Source organism: Cavia porcellus, unplaced genomic scaffold, assembly GCF_034190915.1.
Source record: "Cavia porcellus strain 051 isolate PalLab524CR breed Dunkin Hartley unplaced genomic scaffold, mCavPor4.1 scaffold_12, whole genome shotgun sequence".
Lineage (NCBI taxonomy): Eukaryota > Metazoa > Chordata > Mammalia > Rodentia > Caviidae > Cavia > Cavia porcellus.
The window spans coordinates 7900870-7917517 of NW_026947495.1; the positions used below are offsets into that span (position 1 = coordinate 7900870).

Genomic DNA, 16648 nt, shown 5'->3' on the forward strand with positions numbered 1-16648 from the left:
CACTTAAAGTGAGCAGCAAATATGCCTGGCTCTTGAGGGAGGCGGTCTCTCAGGTAGGAACCATATCCACACAAGCGGAATGAAAAGCAGGATTTGACCACTCAGACCCTCACAATTTTCAGATACAAAGGAAATGCATAACATAGAATTCTAATTTCAAAGTTTTCACCATGTTGTGCAAAATAAGTTATCCTCCACACAAATCTTATATGCAGACAAAACACAAAATTTTCATAAAATTACCTGTAAAAGGAAAAAACTTGGAGAAAAGAAAATTTAGGTGACTTTGATTTGATAGATTTTTAAAACCCTAACCCTAACCCCACTAACTGAAAAGCTAATCCATGTGAGAATAAAATAATTTAGAATTTACTAAAAACTTAAAACTTGTCCAGTGAAAAACACAGATAAAAGCACAAACTTCCAAACCACAAACTGGGACAAAGGATTTGAAAGCCCATGTGTAACAAAGAATTTAAATCTAACATGTATAGTTTTGGGTGGTTTGTTTTTTTGTTTGTTTGTTTGTTTTTGTTTTGTTTTTGTTTTTTTGTCTTTTTCCTTTTTATCAGTACCGGGGATCGAACTCACAACTGCCTGCTTGCAAGGCAGGCGCTTATGCCACTGAGCTAAATCCCCAGACCCTTAACATGTATAGTTTTTAAAATCAGTCACCAGAAAGCAAGTAAGCCAGAGTTCAGACCATCTGCTCATCTTTCCCATTTCCCAGAGCTCCATCCGTGGCTCTTCATCCTTTCCTCCACCTTCAAAGCCAGCAGTGTGGTTTCTTTTCAAAAACCCTCTCTCTCATTCCCCGCTCTCTCTCCCTTTCTCACCCCTCTCTGCTTCTGTCTGTTAATTTACTTATATTTGCTTCTCCTTTCCCCCTGGTCACACCATCTTCTACACTACAGTCAATTCTGCCGCTGCCCTATTTCTAAGTGATAGAAATCAGTATGAAAAGGGTGCACAATGTTCACTCCACTCGTTTGATATAATGAAAAACTCAGAACTGTGGCAATAGGAAGCTGATAGTGTCAGGAGGAGAATGGTGAAGAAGTCATTTTCACTAGGATGGAATCTATTTTTCATGACACTGTAATGGTGGACACACAGTATTTTCAAACAACAAAATTTTATAGCTGAGTGTGTGAACATTCATGTGCAACTTTTTAAAGAATCAAATGTTTGGCACATGCCAGGATGAAATGCAAACTGCAATGAAATAATATATTTTCTATTGCTGAAAAGAATATGAGGAAAGAAAATCTAAGATCTCAAAAAGATTGAAATAACTATGGAAATGTCTGCAGTCTTTAAAGACAGAAAAAAGGAACTCCATAGGAAGAGGAACAGCATGGGAACTAATTTTATATAGATTGTGGGTTAAATAATTATACAATCACTATACCTGTAATTTTAAAAGTAAATAGATACAGTGCAGATAATGAGATCCAAATATTTCAGAGTTAGAATGGGAAATTACGGACAAACAAGAAGAAAAGCTTGACTCATCCATGATGAAGACTGCAGTATGAGCCAATTTTTAAACATATAGATAGATAAAACCATATATTCATCAATATGAGCATATAAACAAGATAGTATATATGGGAATACACTTTGCTCTGTCCGAGAAGAGGCCTAGAAGCAATAATATCGGATAGCAATGAATACATCAAGACCCCAGACCTTGGTTTCTTATACTGTTCACCAGTGAAAATAACCATGTATCCTTGGAAAAATGAGAGATTCCAACCAGGGCTTGGGCACAAAATGTACAGTTGAGTCTGGATCTTTCATAAAGTAATAAGTGCTCGAACAAGCAAGGCCCAATCATGTGAAAGTGACACGGGAGTCATCAGAGAGAGCCTCTCAGAGCCAAAACTGGAACATGGAACATCACAAACAGTGCATTAGACTCGATTCATAACCCAAATTATAACTGAAATACCTATAAGTCCATGCTGACTTAAGGGAATAATTGAATTAATAAAACAAGGAAAGTGTGGACAACTGTTTCATGCAACAGTTCCAAAACTTGCACGAAGATAACTATGTCTCAGGTAGCTGCTGTGGAGCTTCCTGTCTCCTATACAGGCTGTGCCTCATGACTTCTTCCAAAGACTTATTGAAAGGAGAGAAGGGGAAATTCACACTCTTCTCCAACAGGTGGCCAATAATATCAGCGTCACCAGGGCTGAGTCATGTTCACAACGTGTGGCTTTGTTAGGAAATGATGAGGATGGCTCCCTACATCTGTGGTCTTCCATCCCCAAACTCCAGCCCAGTCACAAAGAAAACACCAGAATGTTTCCACTGACTGCCTCTTGATCAGTACTCTGAAAAACTGTTCATCAAAGAGCTAAGCCTGAAAACCTGCCACAATCAAAAGGAACCTAAATTCACTCGATGACTGCATGTAATGTGTTATCCAGCATGGAATCCTGAACAATTCAGATAAAACTGAGAAATTCTAACTGGGGTATAGACTTTAGCTAATAATGATACAGCAGTGCTCCAATAATTGTGAGAATATGTCATGCTAATTTAACTATTAATAACAAGGGCTCAAAAGACTTGGATGACACATGATAATTCTCTGCATTTTATCACAGTCTTTCAGATTTAACAATGTATTACAAAATTGCTTGTATAACAGATTAACAAAATGATAGTTCTACTTTTAATTTCATGTTCATCCCAGGTAACTCTGAACTATTCCTGTTGGGTCTGGAATAATTGCCCTCCTGAAAATAGCAGGTTGGCATCCATATTTCTTCAACTTCCCAGTTGAATCTCCCAGCTGCTGTGAATTTTATCTGTGCAATGAATATCTGCATTCAGCAGTCCTTCCTCTGTATGGAAGATCAAGCCAGACTCAGAATCTAATTAAAAGTCTTTGTACAAGGAACTCAGCGGGAATTGAGGCAAGGAGTATTTCATCATTCTGTGTTCAAGGTGACCATATAGGGAATAATACATCATCTTTAGAATAAAAACTCACTTCTTCCAACAGATTTTAAAGCATGAGCTGCTGTACGTCTAGCATATATCAAGAGGCTTTATTAAAGCTTGTGATTTTATACTTTCCAGTAAATACTACAGAAGCATTAAGTGTGGCTTCTCTTTAAATAAAAAGATAAAATACTCATCTATTCTTATCACCATAACTGTATATTTGAGGATGAGGGTTTGAGGATGAGCAGAACAAAAGTACTTATATGCCCAGTTACTTATATACAACTTACAAATAATTCACCTGTTCTTTACAAATTAACTTCAGAAAAATCAAATTCAGAAATTCTACATTAAAGAAACAAAACAAGATTACAATTTGGCTCAGATATTTTCAGAAACAACTAGTTCTACTTCACTAGCTTTGGAATGCAGTAAGACTATATTGTGCAGAAACTAGTTGCTAAGATTATTCCCAAAATTATAGTACCATTGACTTAATAGCATCCTACATACCTTGACTATTTCCTGTTACAAGAATCTAGAAGTGCTGTAAAACTATTTAATACATATTACATTAAATAGTTTAGTTTGCACAAAGGAATATGAGTAAAAAAGTACTTAGGATCTAAAAGGAGGAAAATAAAGTCCAGATGAACAGACCCAAGAGCCAACAAAGCTAGTGCCTGAGTAGAGGGATGAGCTGGAGAGTCACTTCTGTTTGGCCTGCAAGGCCATTTCAGGGACATCCATCTGTTAGAGCAACACAGGAGAGAAACTTGTAACTAAATATTCTGCATCTGTAGTAAATTACTGAATCTGAAATAATTGAATCACCTGCATAAAGAGATTATAAAACAACCACAAGTGCCACTACCACAACAAAAACTTAGCTCATTTTACCTGGACCCAGGGTAAGAGAAAAAAGAAGTATCCCTTAGATTAGATAGCTAGACTCAATAGATAGACAGACAGACAGACACACAGACAGACAGACAGACAGACAGACAGAAAGAGAAAGACAGACAGACAGAAAGAGAAAGACAGACAGACAGACAGTCAGATAGATAGATGATAGATAGATAGATAGATGATAGATAGATGATAGATAGATAGATAGATAGCACACTGGTTCAGACCAGGCATTAGATTTGTTTTTCTCCCCCAATGAGGTTGATTTTAATTGATAATAGTTGATTTTGATTGTCAACTGTCTCAGGATACTGAGATATTTGGCCACACATTACCCCGTGTGCTTCTCTGAGGGTACTTTTCAGGGAGATCTACAGTTGCATCAGGAAACTAAATAAAGCTACTTACTCTCAAAAGGGTTGGTGGGCCTTATCCGATCTGTTCACAAATAATGAATACAACAAACAATTGACTTTCTCTAAGTAAAAGAGAAGTCTCTTCCCAAATATCTTTGACGTGAAGTATTGTCTTTCCCTGAATCATGATCTGCAGTAAGGGATATCTGCTCTCATCAGTGTTACAATGGCTTCTAATCATCATACTTGAGGTAGGGTGTGCCCTCTGCATATTCTGGACTTGCCAGTCTCTATCTGCTTATGACTCAACAATCAACTTAATGCAATGAATCATTCATACAGTGAACCTGTTGCTTCTGGCTCTATGGCGAACCCTGACTAATCCATGCTGTCAGACCAGTGAATTTCCTGGAGTGTCTGCAGGGCCAGCTCAGAGCTCTCATTAGGACACCCCTCCATGCAGTTGTGAAGGATCCCTACAGGGAATATGTTACTAAATATAAGTTTACCATCCAAAGTGATTAAATTCATAAGAAAAATAATTGTGCACGATCTTTCATGAGACTCAAACTTAAAAGCAGATTAAGATTTCTCTAAATTCGAGTTAACAGCAGAATATGAAATCATTGTATTTGAAGTGGTAAAGCAAAGTTGGCCATGGTGGTGCACAGTGGGAAAGAGAGGCAGGAGGATCACAAAGTAAAACCTAACCTGGGAAGATTCAGTGACTTGGGGACATGCAGTCTCAAAATTTAAATGAAACAAATAAAAAGGGCCGAGGATGGAGCTCAATGTGAAGGGCCTGGATTTAATCCTTATTACCATAAAAAGAGAAAGAGGAGGAGGACAGATAGGGAAGGGAAGGAGGATGGGAGAGAAACACATAAAAAGAAATCAAAACAGGAAGGGTAGAATATCAGATTGAAGACAGTAGTGCAATTAGTGACCATGAAGAGAAAGATAACTTAAAATAAAAAGAGACTATGAAAAATAAATCCAATAATGACAAGATAAAGCAAAGAAAAATAACATAACATCAATTGGAATCAGCTTGAAAAGTGAAGGCAGTGCAAAAACCATTAAAAATTTCTTCACAGAAATAATGGCAGAAAATGTCCCAAACATGCATAAAGAATTTGATGTACAAATCAATGAAGCCTATACAGCTCTAAATATCCATGATCAACAGAAATCTACACCAAAAAATATAGCAATTAAAGTTCCAAAAATTCAGCACAACAACAAAATATTACAAGCAGCTAGAGAAAAGAAACCTACTATCTGTAAAGAAGGCTCATCAAAATCACAACAGAATTCTCAACACACAACATAAAATCAAGAGGGGCTTGGACAAAGTATTTCAAGCCCTAAAGAAAAACAGTCCTCAGCAAAGATTGATGTACCCCATATAATTATCTTTTAAAATTGAAAGAGAAATAAGATGCTTTCATGACAAAGAACAACTGAAGAAATGTATGACTACCCAACCAGCTCTAGAGAATACTCTGTAAGACATTGCAAAGAGACAGTGAAGACCACAAACACAGGAACACATATAGAAAGAAGCAGCCAGACAAGGCAAACAATTACACAGAGCAGAAATACAAGGAACGAACAGCAAGAAAACAACATGAAAAAGAAAAGCTAACACATATCAGTTATAACCATCAATGTAAGTGATCTCAACTCATTAATAAAAAGAAACAGGCTGGAAGAATGGATCAGGAAGTGAGATACAACAATGTGTTGCATTCAAAAAACACATTTAAACCAAAAGAGAAACTCATTGACTAAAAGTCAAAGAGTGGAAAATAATTCTCCGTGCCAGAGGAACCCAGGAAAAAATCAAAGGTAGCTATTCTATTTGAAAACAATGTGAACTTTAAGCCAAAACTGATCAACATAGACAAAGAAGTTCACTATAAATCCATCAAGGGAAAACTCCAGGAAGAGATAACCATCATAAATATTTATGCACCAAACACAGACTCATCCAACTACATAAATTGAATATTAACTTGCATAAAAAATACTAATAAAAATGTAATGGAGGACCTTAATACCTCACTCTCAATTGGATAGATCAACTAGACAAAAAATCCACAATGAAATATTAGAATTAAACCAAACCTATGAACAAATTGGCTTGTTAGCTGCCTAAAGAGTGTTCCAGCCCAAAACATCAAAATAAATATTCTTCTCAGCTGCATGTAAGATGTTCTCCAAAATAGATCACATATTAGCTGAGAAAACACGTTTAAGTAAATGTGGAAGAACTAAAGTCATCTCACGATGCTATCTGACCATAGTGCCATGAAACCGGAAATCAGTGACAAAGGAAACCACAAAAATCACATTAACACATGGAAATTAAGCAATATCTTTCTGAACAACCAATGTGTCAGAGAGGAAATTAAAGATAAAATTAAACAATACATATAATTAAATGATAACATCAATATAGCATATCAAAATTTATGAAATGCAGTGAAAGCAGTCCTATGATGGAAATTTATAGTGATGAACTCACGTATCAGGAAAACAAAGTGAACTCAAATGAACAAACTAATGTTGAACTTCAATCTTCTAGGCAAAAAAAAAAAAGAAAGAAAGAAAGAAAAATGAAAAGAAAATAAATGAAACCCAGGGCTCCTTCAAGGGAGGAAATTATAATGATAAGAGTTGAAATTAATGCAATGACAGCTAAACACAGGATAAAATGTCAATGAATCAAAAAGTTGGTTCTTTGAAAGAATGTGTTTGATAAACCTTTAGTCAATCTCATAAAAAAGAAGAAAGAAAAAACATAAATTCAAGCAATTAAAAAAGAAAGAGGGGATTCGTACTGATTCCACAGAAATTGAAGAGCTCACCACCACCTACTATAAGAACACCTACATTCCAATAAGATGGAAAACACAGAAGAAGTAGACATATTCCATGCAACAGGAACCCAGAAAAAAAGCAGGGGTAGCTATTCTGTTTGCAGAGAGTGTGAACTTCAAACCAAAAATGATCAAAAAAAATAAAGAAGATCACTACATATGTGTCAGGGGAATAAGAAAGATCAACTAGACAAAATGTCAGCAAAAAAATACAGAACTGAATCAAACCTGTGAACAAATGGACTTAGTAGACATTTACAGTGTTCCACCCAACCATATCAGAATATACATTCTTCTCAGCTGCACATGGGACATTCTCTAAAATAGACCACATATTAGCCCACAGAACATTGATAAGAAAATGTAAAGGGGTTGAAATTAATCCATGTGTATTATCTAACTGTAGTGCACTGAAATTGGAAATTAAAGACAAAAGAAATTGCAAAACCTGCATCAATACATGAAAATTAAATAACAACTTCCTGAACAATCAATGGGTTACAAGGGAAATGAAAGAAGACCTAAAATTCAATGAAAATGAAGATACAGCATAACAAAATCTGTGGGACACAATAAAAGTGGTTCTAAGAAGGAGATATATAGCAACAAAATGTCACATCAGGAAAAAAAATAACACAAATAAACAACCTAATGCTACATCTCAAGATTCTAGTAAAAGCAGAGCAAGTAAAGCTCATAGAAGAGAGGAAATTGTAAAGATCAGAGCAGAAATTAATACAAATGAGACTAAAAATGATACAAAGAATTAATGAATCAAAGAGCTGATTTTTGAAAGAATAAACAAAACTGATAAACCTCTAGAAAAACCTCAAATTCATTCAATAAGGACTAAAAAGAGAGAAATTACTACAGATCCCATGGAAATTCAAAAGATCATGAATATCTACTTTGAAAATCTCTACTTACATAAAATGGATAACACAGAGGAAATGGACAGATTTCTAGAAACATTTGAATTACCAAAGCTGACTCAAGAAGATATAACAATTTTGAATAACCCAACATCAGCTACTGAAATTGACAATGTGATTAAAAACTTACCAACAAAGAAAAACCCATGTCTTGATGGGTTTACAGTTGAATTCTACAAGAATTTTAGAGAAGATTTAATGCCAATACCCTTCAAACTCCCCAGTGAAACTGAAAGGGAAGCAATCCTCCCTAATGCATTCCTGGAGACAAGTATAACCTTGATACCAAAACCAGAAAAACACCCAACCAAAAAGAACTAAAGGCCAATCTCACTAATCAACATTGTTGCAAAGATTCTCAATAATATACTGGCAAATAGAATTCAGCAAATCATCAAGATTTCATATCATAACCAAATAGGATTTATTCCAGGAATGCAGGGATGGTTTAACATACACAAATCAATAAATGTAATACACCACATCAACAGAGCCAAATACAAAAATCATATGATCATCTCAATTGATGCAGAAAAAGCTTTTGATAAAGTCCAACACTTGTTCATGAAAAACAAAACCTACAGAAACTCAGAAAAGATGATATCTACCTTAATCTGATAAAGGCCATCTATGACAAACCAACAGCCAACATTACAGTAAGTGGACAAAAACTGAAATCATTCACTCTAAAATGAGGAAAAAGACAAAGATGTCCACTATCACCACTCGTTATTCAGTACAGCTCTGGAAACATTAGCCAGAGCAATCAGACAAGGGAGAGAAATAAAAAGAATAAAGATAGGAAAGGAAGAAATTAAATTATCACTATTTTCAAATTACATGTTATTCTACATAGAAGAACCAAAAGATTCTATCAAAAGACTACTAGAGTTAATAAACAAATTCAGATGTGTGGCTGGATACAAAGTCAGTACTCAAAAATCCATAGCATTCCTTAACACAAACTCACTAAGAGAGAATTTATGGATATAATACCTTTCATAATAGCATCCAAAAGAATGAAATATTTAGGACTCAACCTAACCAAGAATGTAAAAGATGTGTACGTTGAAAATTATACTACTCTAAAAAAAAGAGATTGAAAAGGATATGAGAAGATGGAAAGATATTCCTTGCTCTTGCTTAAGAAGAACCAACATTGGAAAAATGGCCATACTCTTAAAACTGTTATACAGATTGAATGCAGTCCCAGTCAAAATATCATTGACATACCTTACAGATCTAGAGAAAACATTTTCAAAATTCATTTGGAAACAGAAGAAACCTAGAATAACAAAGGCAATTCTGGGAAATAAAGACAAGGCATGAGGCATCTCAATTTCTGACTTGAGATTATACTACAAAGCTACAGTAGTAAAATCAGCATGGTTCTGGCAAAGAAATAGACCTGAGGATCCAATGAAACAGATTAGAAGATGTAAACACACTACAAAGACACTCAGCCACCTTGTATTTGACAAAGGGGTTAAATATGTTCACTGGAAGGATAGCCTCTTTAATAAATGATTTTGGAAAAATTGGCTCTCCACATGCCAAAGACTGAAACTAGATCCATGCCTATCACCATGCACAAAAATAAGACCTAAATATTAAAACAGAAACACTAAATCTAATGGAAGACAAGGTAGGTAGAGATCTTGGAGACATAGGGGTAGGCAAAGAGTTCATGAACAAAATGCAAACCACATGGGAAGTACTTCAAAAAATCAACAAGTGGGATCCCATCTTATTAAAAAGTTTTTGCACTTCAAAAGAAATCACCAACAGAGTGAAAATGAAACCCACAGAATGAGAAAGGATTTTAGTCAGTTGTCCCTCAGACAAAAGATTTATATCCAGAACATATAAAAAATTGAAAAAATCAAGCCCCCAAATTACAAGACCCACTTCAAAAATGGGCATCTGAGATGAACACACAGTTCTCAGATGAACATATATAAATGGCAAATAAATACATGAAGAAAACTTCACCATCACTGGTCATCCAAGAAATGCTAATTATAACACTGAAATTCCATTTCACTCTTGAAAGATTGGCTATCATCAAGAAATCAACCGATACAAATGTCGGTGGGGCTCAGAGAAAAAGGAACACTGCTCCCCTGTTGGTGGGGGTGTAGACTTGTATGGCCACTGTGGAGATCAGTATGGAGATTCCTCAGCAAACTAGGATTGGAAGTTCTATTCAATCTAACTATTGCCCTCCTAGGTATTTTCCCAGAAAAATTTAAAATGTCATGTCACAACAATAAATGTGCATCCATGTTTATAGCAGTACAATTTGTAATAGTTAAATCTCAGAAGCAACCAAAATGCCCACAATTGCAGAATGGATTAAAAAGATGTGATATTTTTACACAGTGGAATATTACTCAGCTATAAAAAGGATAATCTTGAGGCTTTTGTAGGTAAATGGATACAACTTGAGACTATACTCAATAAGTGAAACAAATCAGACTCACATTTATAAATATCATATTGTCTCCCATAATAATAACAAAAAACTGAGTAGTAAGATCTAAAGTGTATAACAGATATTGTAATAAAGGGAAAAAGAAAGAACAACTTGTAGGTATAGACATATAACTGGATGTATGTTTAAGTATGCAAGATGGATAATCATAATACTAATTCTCTGTTAGTTCATCAAAAATAATAATTTGTGCTGTCATTGTTCACTTTAATGCTTAGATTTTATAACTTGAACAACTACTTCTAAGATAACAATATGTAATATACTAACTAGTGTAGATTTCTTACTGTTATTTTTTGAAATTCTGTATTATTTCTACACTTTTTTTTCTATTTTGCTTTCTAAAAATAAAAAAAGAACTACTACAGACTACTAGTGTCTGGGAATACAGATTTTTTAAAAAGCTAGTCAAAGTAAGGCAAATGTGTAGTAAAGGTATTATAAACTATGACCAAGTGGGTTAGTGAAGAATGCAATAGTGTACATTGTGATAGTCAATAATGTATAAATCAGTAGATGACCTATCTGAGGATTGTTACCAACAGCATAAAAGGTGAACTGGAGGGGAAGATGATGTGCTGTTGATTCTCCTGAAGAGGCTTGTCCCCTTGAATTCTCTGATGTGAACTCACCTTTTCTCATCACTGGAGGAGCCTGGATCCTTGCTGTCACTAAGGATGGCTATAGGATTTTCTGGGAAACTCTGTCCTTGCCTTGAGAGTCACTTCCTGGCTCTAGTGCAGATCTCTTGGCTTGCTGGCACAGATACTTTCCCTAATAGCACAGACTTTCTAGCTTCCACCACTAACTTTTGGGCTTTCCCAATGCAGATCCTTGATACACACTGTCATGTGATGTTATCACAGGCTCTAGGACTTCAGCTGGACTTGTGGAGGACATTGCCATGGGATCCAGCCCTCAATTTGAGTCTTTGAGTCTCTAGGGTGAGGGCAGATCTCCTGCACTCTTTTTGGGTTGATATTATAAAGTAATCTTCCTCTAATTTTGGGCATCAGCTATTTTGTCACAGCAACAAGAGAAAAGCAACTAAGACAGAGTGCACTAGTGAAAGAAGAGATGTCTAAATAACCAGGACAATATAGAAACTCTTGATAAAAATTGTCAAATAATCTATGAAAAGTAGCAAAGAGAATTCAGTGGAAAAGATAAACTTGCCACATGCACTGCTGCAACAATTGACCATCAATATGCAAAAGAAAAAACAAGGGCCTCATACATAGAATTCACAACTTATAAAAAAATTAATTCAGACTGACTCAGAGATCTAAATACAAAATTTACGAATCTACAACTTTGAGAAAAAAACATGAGGGGGCCTAAATTACCCTGGATGGTGACTCAGTGTTGTGTAACAGAGGCTTTTTACGTGTGTTATGGTTGATAAAGAAGTTTAGAAATAAGAGACTCATCAGAGAGCCAGGATATTTATTTTGTAAATATACTGAGCCTGTGCAAGAGGAGGGCAGGGAGAAGGTGTGAGTGCTATACCTGCCCTGGACCTGGAGTGGCCTTTGTGCAACATAAAGGAGAAAAAGAGGCTTATTCTCCCCTCTTTATTCTGGCTGCTTTTGGCGACTGCTGCCTTAAAGTGTTGCCCTGGTGCCATGCCATCCTGCCTTGGTGCTAAGTGATTACGGACTGAAACCTCCACAAAGACTGAGCTAAATAAACCTTTCCTTCCTTCATTCTGGGTGTCGGGCGTTTTGCCCCAGCAATGAGAGAAAACCAAGACAACACGCAACAGTAAAAGGATGATCCTTAAAAGGAAAAGACTGGTGAGTGTAATTTTATGAGCCAAAACTACTATATGTAAAAATACTACTAAAAGCATGAAACAACAAATAACAGACCCTGAAAAAATATTAAAAACACTTATCTAAAAATAATACTTGTATCACAAACATACTAAACATTTTGACACTAAACAATAAAAAATAAAACAAACAAAGACCCCACCAAACAAAGGAAAAATCTCAGAATGGCAAATGACCTGAACAGATATTTTACTGAAGCAGATGCCAAACAAGCACATGTAAGAAAGCTTTATATTATTTGGCATTAGCGAACTTTCACACCAAAACTGCAGTAAGATATTATATACCCGTTAGATTGGCTTAAATCCAAAAAGTGATAGTGCTAAATGATAATAGGGATATGGAGTTTTAAAACATGAAATAGCTTCTTTGGGAGACAGTCCCACAGTTTCTTAGAATGCTCTTCTTAGCTTTGCCATACAATCTAAAACTTCCGCTTTTACATCTTAGCTAACTGATTTGAAAATCTATGTCTACATGCAAACCTGCACATAAATATTTATAGAAACTTTATTTAGAATTAAAGCTTAGAAACAACCAGAATACTCTTCAGCAGGTCAATAGATAACTTCTGAAAATTCATCAAATGAATGAAAAAAAAATCAGCAATGAAAGAAATGGCCTAGTAGATCACAAAAATATATATGTGAGTCTTTTGTGGGTGTTCTTAAGTGGAACCAATCTCACCATAAAAAGTTGACATATGGTGTGACTCCATTACATATATATCCTATTAAACTAGTTTTAAAAATTTAAATTAACAATACCAAGTGCTAAGGACACATAACATTTAGCACTCTCATGTTGCTGACCAGAATGAAAAATTGTAAAACTGCACTGGAGAAAAGCATGTCTTTCCCTTATATTTCAAACAAATCAACTGATTAGCACATCTACTAGGCATTTATCTAACAGAAATGGAAGTGTATGTCCAAATAAAAACATGTGTGTGACTCTGTACTACATGTAAAAATAGTACTAAAAGCATGAAACAACAAATAACAGACCCTGAAAAAATGTTAAAAACACTTACCTAAAAATAATACTTCATTATTATTCATTAATGTCCCAAACTTAAAATTATTATTCAGTTATTATTCAAAATTATTATTCAATAATTCATTAATGTCCCAAACTTAAAACAACTCAAATATCATTCATTTTTTAGTGAATAAACAAACAGAGGTGCATCCACCCAGTGTAGTACTGCTCCACTCAAATTAATGAATGAACGCCTCAGTCAGTATATCTCAGAGGCTTCGATGTACACTAAAGAACCAATCTCCAAAACTTACAGAGTCCGTGACTCCATTTACATGGCAATCTGGATGTTAGCACTGTCAGGTCAGAGAAAACCTCAGGGGTGGTTGGAAACCAGAGGCAGGGAAAAGGTTGTTTTGAAAGGGCCAGCACAGAGTAGTATTTTGTGATGAAGGAAATTTCCAGTATTTATAAACTGTACTCCAAAATACAGTCAATTTTATGGTGTATAAATTTTAAGAAATTTGAATTTTAAAAATAAAAAGTTTATCAATATTTCCCCAGTAGTGATATTTTAGGTTTTATTTTTCTGCATTCTCTTATTTTTACTTTAAAACTCTTAAGTCACATTCATGACTTTTATTCTTTGAAAACTACATTATTAAAAATGTGGGTATAAAAATTTAAAAAACAAAAGCTATCAGGATTAGACACATGATACAACCTACATTTTAATAATTCTATACATAAAAAGCAAAGGGAAACTATATGGCTTACATAGAAAATCAACAGGAAAGTCTTGATAAACAGAAATCTTGGGGAGATTAACATGCTGTCTCGACACAAAACTTTCAAAACTAAAAAGTACTTCTATGTAACAAAAACTACAACTAGAATATGTAATGAAGTTCCATTTTCCAAATAGTTATGAGAGTTATAAATCTGCAGGAATACAGTAAACAGTGAAAGCAACTACAGGGAAACCTAACAATTACGACTGAAAGCAATTAAAGGAGACGGCTGTATGGAGAGGTATAATGCAAGTACAGACTTGAATGTCGTAAAATGACATTCATAAATGAATGTCATAAAAACAGACAGAATGAATGTCATAAAAACATCAATTGTCTTGAAATATATAAATTTGATATAACTGATGGAAATCACAAGTTTTCTTTAAATTTCAGTGAACTTACAACGTATAGGGAGAACTCAAAGGGACAGGAAGGACCAAGATGATTTTACAGAGGCAGCACACAAGTCCCTGGCCTCTAGATGTGTGATGACCACCTTCAGGCTTTGTGGCACTGATCAGGAGCCAGAGGTGCAGACTCACTCACAGGAGACAGAAAAGCCAGGCACATGAACATATACACAAAGTACAAAACAATCAGCGGGTAAGGCATGGGCTATCCATGGGTGGAACAGAGTTAATTTGTACTTTGAATGTTCAGTAAGAAACACGGGGAAATGATTCCCTAACTTTCAGCTGAAAAGGATTCCTTAGGAAGGCTCCAAAAAGAATGATCTGTAGAGAGAGTGATAGATCATTTTTAACATGTTAAAATAAAAACACAAGATAATAAATACAGTGAAAGGAAAAGACAGGCAGGGAAAAGATTAGTTATAAATATAGCAGAAAAGGATTGACATCAAATATATACATGTACAGACCTAATAAATAATTTCTTAAAACAATAAACAAATGGCAAAAGGATACAAATGGGCAACTTTAATAGAAAATAAATATGTTTAACCTGCAACAGTAGTCTGGAAAATACAAACTAGAATCATAGTGAGATATGGTTTCTAACCCAAAAATCTGGTAAAGAAAAAAAAACTAAAAACATGAGGTTAGGAAATAAAAACTGCAATGAGTCCGAAGATATCTGGCAAATGGGAAGACAAGCCCACCATGTAGCCAGCAACTGCCTCTTGAGGATGTATCTAAATCTATGGCTTTCACATTCCTCTTCCCTGGACTTGTGTAGAAAATCCATTTTATGTCACCTAACAATATACAAAACACATATGTGCATATGGTATATATGTTTGTGTGTGTATGCATTCCCATGAAAAATATTTCTCTTTACCATATGTGACACACTATAAATTTTATTCTGCCATACCATCTTTCTGTATAGTAGTCTTCGAGACTTACCATTTGAGAAACAACCTGCACCCAAGACTCTTATTACATGTATTAGAAGACATATACAAGGATATTCACCATGATTTTCTTTAAAATAAAAACCATAGTATTCCCATATATTCACATATCTGTATACATACAAGTAAACATATATATATATATACATATGTGTTTGTAGTGAAAGTTCCTGATATGTAGCGAAAGTTTTACGAACACATACAGGAGTATTAAATGCGACAGTGAAGGACCAGGCACTGTGGGGTGGGAACAAGGAAAGAAGAGACACACAAAATCTTCAAACACATATCTAAACAGTTGCAGTGTACAAAAAAAAATTGAGAACCATGATGCAATGCTCACAGCTGGCAGAGTGTATTCTGCACACTTTGTATGTGTTATGGCTTAGAAAGAAGCATGCATCCAGATGAGCTCAGCTCATGCATGCAATAGTGAGCAGAACATGCAGTAGAGTAGTGAGCAGAACAACTACCACAGAACCAACCAGGTCAGGTTTTGCTTTGCCTGCCTGGCTCATGTCTGGAAAGCTTGAGGCATGGGTGCTCCTGTATACCAGTATCTCACCATCTGCCCCTTCTTCTTTCCCTCTCAGAATGGTTCCAGGTGATGAAGATTGTCTTGGAGCTCCTGCCAGGTAGCATGCAAACTCTGGCTTGCCTGGCAATTAAACAGACGTCTTAGCTACAGGACACTGCCTCCACCTCCACCAGAGCAGCATGGGTATGTGACTTGGTGCTCACTAGGTGGTAGAGTGCACAAGCAGGGCTTCCTTCCTAAAACACAAAAAAGAAGAGGTCACTTCCTAAGAAGCTCATTTTCCTGAGGTCTCAGCAGCTCCCTAGGTCAGCCACCTGTCAGCTTGGTACACAGAGAAACCTGGGCCTCTCTCAGGGCCCAGATATCTTTGTGAGCAGTGTCACTCAAGTGGGACCCTGAACTCAGTGTCTCCTGCCAAGAGGAAGCACTGATGCAGGAAGTCTCTGAGGCCTGGGCCAGCAGCACAATGCCCTGAGAGTGGCCAGGCAGTGCTGGGTATGTTTGCTTCTATACAAACAGGGCCAGTACCAGGGGACCTACCTCCTGAGTAGGTTGCTTTGGAAATGCTCTGTGCACTGTAAAATAAGA

General features: G+C 35.7%; 1 long non-coding RNA gene across 1 annotated transcript in view; it reads right to left on the reverse strand.

The window, feature by feature from the left end:
- LOC106025372 (uncharacterized) overlaps window positions 1-16648 on the reverse strand; it is a 30548-nt gene that overhangs the window by 10455 nt on the left and 3445 nt on the right. The window contains exons 2-3 of the long non-coding RNA XR_001198971.2: window positions 16601-16635; window positions 16088-16296 (exon numbers count right to left, since the gene is read on the reverse strand). This is a non-coding gene — a long non-coding RNA (uncharacterized LOC106025372). The remainder of the gene's footprint in view (window positions 1-16087; window positions 16297-16600; window positions 16636-16648) is intronic.